Source organism: Pinus tabuliformis, chromosome 2_2 (assembly GCF_031772625.1).
Source record: "Pinus tabuliformis cultivar Carrire ecotype Pingquan chromosome 2_2, CPIR1, whole genome shotgun sequence".
In the NCBI taxonomy this organism is placed as follows: Eukaryota; Viridiplantae; Streptophyta; class Pinopsida; order Pinales; family Pinaceae; genus Pinus; species Pinus tabuliformis.
This window is the reverse complement of record NC_142300.1, coordinates 1,239,228,700-1,239,235,526: the sequence shown is the minus strand read 5'-3', so window position 1 is coordinate 1,239,235,526 and position 6,827 is coordinate 1,239,228,700.

Sequence of the window (6,827 nt, the reverse complement as noted above, 5' to 3'; positions counted from 1 at the left end):
CATGGATTCATATTCATAACTAGTTCAGGATTAGAAATAAACTAAACATACTAATGCAATCATACATCAAAGATACACCAGTATATAGGAGAAACCAAGATAGTTTTATTGATGAATAACAAGGTTCAGGAAGAGATACAACCCAGAGGGCTCCAATCCAGCATCTCCTTCCCAGCAAATGGAATTCCTATCTTCACCCCCTTCAAAGCATTAAGCACCCAATGATTCTAATCTCAAACCAACAACAATTCTTTGCAATAACAAAATTCCCGCCTCTAGATCTCATGGAGGAGAGATCCATATATAGATGTTTGGAGAGAGGATGAGTCAGCTTGAGATCTGACTAGTGTCCTCTCCCTCTGTCAGTTCTTGATTCCACTTGGAGGTTCTTGCTTCCACTTGGAGATTGGGAACCTCTTACTCATCACCAGTCAAATTCACTGAGGCAAGTGTCATTGAGGAAGATTCTGGAAGCTTCCTGGGTTTTGACACCTCTTGGAATGAACTTGCCATTTGGAAATTCTCGCTCAACGCACCCTGGTAGTGCTTCTACCTGCATTGCAGTGCAGGTAGCCAGTGTTGGCTTTGACATTCAGCGCAGACAGCTAGTGGAGCCACTGAATTGATCCTGAATTGACTTGTTTTTGAGCAGTTTTTGGTGGAGAACTTCTGTGAATTGCTGTGGTTTGTTAGCCTTGTTCCTCTAGGGGTAGGAACAACATGTTTAGGGACTTTGGATCCCTTAGATTATGGACATTTCATGCTCAATGCTGTAAGGCACAAAAATGTCTATAACAGTTGCCCCCTAAAGTATGAGGTCGTTTATCGGGTGAAATGCTTTATCAGGAGGATCCGAAGTTCATCCAATGCTGGGAGGAGACCTGTAATACGATACAATACAATACATTATTTTTCATACTGCTTTCATGATCTAGCTGAGGCGGGCATTCCCATGCTCAGCTTTATAAATTCATTTTCCTGTACATAGAACAGACAATCGTCTGATGGTAGACTGATAATTTTGATGAAACTATCATCCTTTGGGGAGGATGATTATCTGCTACAATGATGTACATGTCAATGTCTTTATTTTTCCTGAATATATATTGCAGCCCGGATGGATGAAACTAGATCCGGGGTCTTCAAACTCGTTCGATCTTCACCCTAAGTACAAGTCGATCCATGTGAGAAATGTTCTGAAGTCGAACATAGAAAGACATCGCTTGATTACCGGTCAATGAGGTAAACCGTTAACAAGCGCGAGAGGAATCACCGATAATGATAATGACCCTCAAAATACTGCAGTACAATCCACATGGTGTGAATAAAGGACTTGGCGTCGAACACCACAAAAAATCTTTCGGTCGAAGGTCATTGATGTATACCTGTCGCCGGAAGTGAGAAACTTGCCATTGAGGCATGCAAGCTTCAAAGTACTGAAGGGGTTGTTCCTAGATCAACTTCTCGGATAATGAGCTGATGTCGACAAGAAGCGATCCGTCAAAGGAGGGCCTTAATGAATCCCACATCAATGACACGGAACGGAGCTAATGATTTTGATGGAGGTGAAAACGATCTGTGACATATGATTCAGGGTGGCGGTCATGAAAGGATGAAGGATAATGTACGGCAGTGGATGGGACACAGTTGACTTTTCTGAACGACTTCTCTTGAACATATGGCGACACTGATGTGATGGATCGGTAGCATTACCCCAAATATGGATGGTATGGCGAGACCATGGATGTGACCGGTGAATGAAACAACCCAACCCGATTGTGGTACGGAGGAAAAGTGTCATGTTCAAGAGCGACTTGCTACCATCAAATTTTTCTTGAGTTTCTCCCAATTTTTCCCCAGTCATTTCTGACCAGTATCTCTTTATTTTTGTCAAGCTTGAGGAGGATAACATATGCTTGTTCTATAACCTGCCCTTCGGGCAAGCCGATCGCTATGTTTTAACGAGCCTAGCGATAGTGAAACTCGTTCTCGTCTAAAGACAAGTTTGTCGCTATTTAATGCATTTAACGAGTCTAACGACAAGGATAACTCGGTCCTTTTCATTTTTAGAGAGTCTGAAAAGATACATAAAGTTAACTCCGAAAGTCCTTTTTCGTCATCTAATCCCTTAAGTCCGAAAAAGTATAAAACAATACAGAAGGGATGAGTTTTCGATAGTTTTAACGAGCCGAATAAAACAAGCGCTCGTTCTTTTTGTGCAATAATCCCTCAGGTCCAAAAAGATTAAAATCTAGAGGAGGGATAACACTTCCTGTCCCTTTAACGAGCTGGAAGGCCAAGGACTTGGCAATCTTTTCATATTTTACGAGTCAGATGAAAAGAGCTTAAAGAAGACTCGTCTTTTGTGGAACGAGTGATAAAACAGGTTAGCAGCTGATTCCAGGTATAGGTTGGAATTTTCCAATCACGGCAGTGTCACAAGGATGGCTAGTGAAATCACTCTTCGCAGTTGTTCCCCAAAATGGGTAAACAAACATATGGAGGTGAACGATCGGCCAATGGAAAAGTGGAGGTGACGGACAAACACGACCAAGGCTTTAATGGCTGATGATATTACATTCACTGTGGTTATTTACCGGGTAGTTCATTTTTTAACGAGCTTAAACGCGTATTGAAACACTTGCTCGATTTTATGTTTATTTTTTAACGAGCATGAACTATACGATAAAACTGCTCGGATCTTGCATTTATTTTTTAACGAGCATGAACTGTGTGCTAAAACTGCTCGATTATCCAGTCATATGATAAGAGTGTCTCATCAAGATTCTATTTTTTATGGAGCTTCATCTCACTAAGCTTTGCTCCGGATCCTTTCGTTATGCAAGTTCGGAAACGGCTAATCCTACGAGTTTAAAGGGTTAGACCTACAGGTTTAAAGGGAAGGACCTAAAAATTTAAAAAATAAATAGCCGCCCCTTGCTTGCATTCCAAAAGGTTTGCATGCCCCCAGGTATAAAGTACGATTTCAAGGTTACCTCTACTTCCTTTTCGCCAAAACATTCGTTTTACCGAGAGAGGCTTACCTCTTTCAGGTTACCCAAAGATTGTTCCATTAATCTTTCAAACAAAACACTTCTTCGGTGATGTCTACCGAGATAAACAAAGGTGAGCGACGATGCCCGCCAACTCACATAACTTTGACAAAAGAATCTTATTCTAGAACAACCCCTCTTCCTAGACGGACGGGGTACGAACTAGTCATATTCTCCCACGGAAACCTACCCTATACCCAAAGTTTTCCTGCCGAAGCAGACCAGGACGCATGCCCCCTAGGTTCCAGTCATATCCTCCCGGATTACTCGCGCTCATCAGGAGGACGGACCGTGGGTTGAGACACTTCTTGCGTGAAGAGACCATTTAGGGATGGTACATGACTATTTGCGATGCGTGATCTGGGAAATGAAAGTTGGTCCACGAGCTTGACCACTCTTCCTTCATGCGGAAAACACATTACTCTAAAGAGTGAGGAGACGATGGCTCCCATGCAATATATATAGTCTCGTCCAAGGAGTAGGTTATAATCCAAGGGTCCTTGAACGACCATCACGTTCATTTGAACGGTCTTCCCTTTCAATGTTATGGGCACATTGGGGAGGATCCCTAAAGGTCGACTGGTTCCTTTATCAAAGCCTGATAGATTTCTCATTTCAGGCAAAAGCGCCGACGAACAAAGCGCTTTCCAAGCAATAGAGGAAAGGATACTCACAGATGCCCCCTCATCAATGATAGTGCCAGCCATTACCATTCTGTATATTTGAACGATAATTCTGAATGGTATGCTTGCTGGCAAACGGGGTCTGCCTAGTTGGTTCCAGTCGAAGGACACAACTAGGTTGCTTGGTGGTGGGACCGAATAGACGGCCGGATATGACTCTGACGAAGTTCCTTCCTGTGATAAAGGAATGGGAAAATTGCCCCCTTGTTCGTCGGAGTCTGTGTTGATGAAGAGAATTTGGACGGTGTCGTCTTTATTCTCCTCTGTGATGGTATCATTCGAAGATAGAGCCTCTGAAGGAAAAACCGGGTCAACTGCCGTTTCAACCTTTTGACTTTCATCAGGTATGGAATCAGACGGTTCATCTTCAATGATAGGTGCTTCGGCTGACCACCTGGGCGGGCCAGCCGGGTTCTCAACTAGTGAAGGACTTGGCAGGAGTTTTTGATATCCAAGAGGAAGTTGCGCTCGTAAAATCGGGCGATCTTCCAAAACTCTTTTAGCCTCGTCTAAGAAGGGACAATGGTGGATGGCATGGTCGCCTTCACACAGTTTGCAGGGAAATCTAGCTTTCCCTCTTTGTCCTGTGACTTCACTTTCACTAGTTGACGGTGAGCTGTCAACATGGCTATCAGAGGTTGACGCCACCGAATTGTGCAAACGGGCAGACCAGTCCCTTAGAATCCGAGGGATGCAGGGACAATCTCTGTGGAAGTGGTCTCCCTTGCATATGACACATGGCGATTTAGGCCTAGTCAGTGCGGTGTGTGGATTTTTGTCAGACGACACTTGTTTGCCCCAAGTCAATTTTGGCTCCTTCTTCTTCTTCTCTTTCTTCTTCTTTTCCTTCTTCTCCTTAGGAACTTGGTTTTTTGTTTTACCAGTTCCGTCAAGTGAAGAGGAAGGAGGAGATGAAGAATTAGATGAAGTAGAAGGCTGGTGGGCAACTCTGGTCTGGTCTAACTGTTGATTCGACTGTTCAGGAATAGTGGTCTTTTGAACAACATTAGTTGAGAAGAGCCAGATCGGCAGGCCAATTGTCAGTCCTGGAAGCGACAATGTGGCCATATGGGGCGCACCAACATCTCCCCAAGAGGAGAAGGGACTAGGATTTCCACCAAGGGGAATTCCTTGGTTGGTGTGCTCCATTTTCTCAACCTAAAGATCAACGCAGGAATAGGGGTGATTGTTCCGTTTAAAATAAATTTTAACGACGCTTTAGACACAACTTGCTTTTTCACCTTTAAAGAGTCGAGAAAAAGCTAAAGATGACTCTAGTCTCCTTCGATGTTTTAACGAGCCCGAAGTGACAAATGCTCGGATGGACTTTTTCCATTATAGAGTCTGAAAAAGGCCAAAAGGAACTGCTCTGGAGTTCTAGGCAGAGGGTGTGCCAAACTTTTCGCAAAACCGCAGAATACTTTTTAGGGTACGGGCGGTCGATCTTCCTGAATGCTGTGTTCAGTGCATTGCGATCAGTAGGGCGGCTGACACGGCTTCCTAAGGATAAAGGTTTTATGCCTATAGGGGTCTCCCAATATATACGCGACGGTACGTGGGAGCACAATCCGTACTGGCGCTATCGTCCCTCAGGAGGAATCACCCACCATCAACGAGATCGACAGTCACCAGGCTTTACGACGCCGGAACACGTCTCTAGCCTAGACCTCTATGTTGTGCGTTATGTTGCAAAGCGTTGTTAAGTTCATTCAATTTATTTTAGGTTGATCTTTTTAGAAGTTTGTATTTTGAGGTTCACCACGAGATGTATGATACAAATTCCTAAATGCAGTCTAAAGATGATAAGCAAGCTTTTTATCTTTTCAACTTATGAAAATCCTAGCTACAAAGGGAAAAGAAAGACACCATCTTTTCTCAAAGAGCAATCAGCACACTCTAATGCACTTTTCCTAAATCAAACATGCAAACTATCAAGATGCAAATGCACAATGCAGGTGTTTGTTTTCCGCTTTCTTAGTATTGATGCCTACAGAGAAAGCTTTTTGCACAACTTTGAATTTGCTTTTAAATGACAAATACAAACAAGTTTACTTTTTCGAAATCAGAAAGGGTAGAAGAGATTACAACACTTAACGATTTTCGAGATAAACTCTTGTTTCGACACTTTAAAAGAGACAAACTCAAACCAAAAGCAAGAATGAATGTATAACCAACTGTAAACAGCCAATGAACTCTCTCCTAAGATCACAATCAACAGATCTGAATCAAGGGCTATAGGATGATTATTTCACTCATGCAAAGGAAAACTGTAAATGACGCCACAAACACATAAAAACACTCATAGTCTTTTTGTACAAAAGGAGGTGGAATCTAAGCAGAGAAAAGGAGTTATCAGACTGGTACCTATGCTGGTTACAGGCTGCAAAAATCAGAGATCAAAACAAGGCAAAACAGAGCAGAGAACCCCAGCTGCACAAGGCCTAAGTGGATCAACGCAACCTCAACACAGGGGTTTTGACATTCAGTGCAGGTAGCCTTCACGGGACCTGCGTTGAAATGCAGAACCTCTTCACAGGGGTCGCGCTGAAGGAGAAACGAGAGTTTCTCACTGGGTTCTAGGTCACAGATTGCTATTTAATCTACTGTTTCAGGCCAAATAAAAGCAACAAGCAAGGTGCAATCAAAGGAATTCTTTGAGGGAGTACTAAGATCTATCACAAAGGATCATCAAATCATTTGTGAGTCCATTGTTCAGATCATAGACAAATCCAGTGATTGGATCAAAGCAGCAACTGTCTACTTTGCATATGAGAATAGCAGATGCAGTTCGATTGTTGCTGTTGAGTCTACGAAACAAACAATGATAGAGACACAATTAAAATGACTAAACAGATCTCCCCAGCGGAGTCGCCAATTTGTTGTGGGGAAAAATGCCTATGCAGGACGATCCTATCCACCTAAGGTGTGACAGTGCCTTAGCAACAAACAGAGACAGCTATTCTAGTATTCTTCCTTTATGAATTAAGAATGAAGAGAGATAGATGGACTAACCGGTGTCTTCCGTTTGTCCCTCGATCCGATCTCTCTTCTCTTTGAGGGTTCCCAGCTACTTTCCTTCTCGCTCGCCCAG